The sequence below is a fragment of the Silurus aristotelis genome (genome assembly GCF_946808225.1).
Source record: "Silurus aristotelis genome assembly, chromosome: 9".
Classification (NCBI taxonomy): Eukaryota; Metazoa; Chordata; class Actinopteri; order Siluriformes; family Siluridae; genus Silurus; species Silurus aristotelis.
Window position 1 is genome coordinate 30794354 of NC_139582.1, and position 1105 is coordinate 30795458.

Consider the following 1105-nt stretch of genomic DNA (forward strand, 5'->3'; position numbering starts at 1 on the left):
CACACAGGATCACATTCACACATGATCACACTCAAATATTATAACTCAGCCTGGATGGCGCTTAAATTTACACTTGATCAAACTCACACAGGATCACATACACACATGCACATTACACGTAATCATATTCACACAGGATCACACTCACACAGGATCACACTCACACAGGATCATACTCACACAGGATCATACTCGGTAAGTCAACACACTCTGAGATTTATTTAATGAGTCTGTACAAAGAGTGAGCTGCTGCTGTAAAGTCACATCGCTCTCAAATACCACCAGCTCTTATTTCAGTCACATGCCTTTACACACACAACACACCATTTATAACACAATCACCACCACCACCAAGAACCTGCTCCAGAACCTGGTTTATGTGTGAGGGTCTTAAACTATCATTCAATTATTAATCATCATTATTATGGTTTATCTGCTCATGGTGGGCTCAGGGACATCTCACACCTCCACATTTCATCTTCTCTCCTCCTCACCTCACATCTCATCCGATCACCTCCACATCTTATCCCCCTATCTCATCTTCTTCTCACCTCCTCATCAGGCCGTCCAGATGCGGAGACTAGTCTTAAACCAGCCCTTTGTCCCCGATCTCATTCCGTGTGCAGATCTTCACTGAGCGCCATCATCACATGAAGGATGCTCGCTGTCCCTGCATCAGGAGCGCGCGCACGCACACACGTGCACGCGCGCTCACTCAGCTCCCTCGGGAAAAGAGCACTGTGCTGAGCGCGGCGTTTTCTCCCGAAGCCCCGCCCCTAACTTCGCATGCCGCGCTGTGATTGGTCAGTCCGGTGACGGGCTTATGATTGCGGTACCTCAGTGATGCAGGCGAACACGATCCGGGCCGCCGCTTCCGGTCTACTTCCGGTCCAAAATCCGTCTCGAGCTGATTCGGTTTCGCGTGAACATTATATAATTACGTGTTTATACACCAATAAATATTATTTTCTCCTGCCATCAACACCACCATCATCCTCCTCACTGTACCCTGATATATTTAATAACAACATTATCACATGTTCTTCACCAATTACATTAGAGATCAGTGTCCTATCATCCACCAATCAGATCTTCACACCGACTG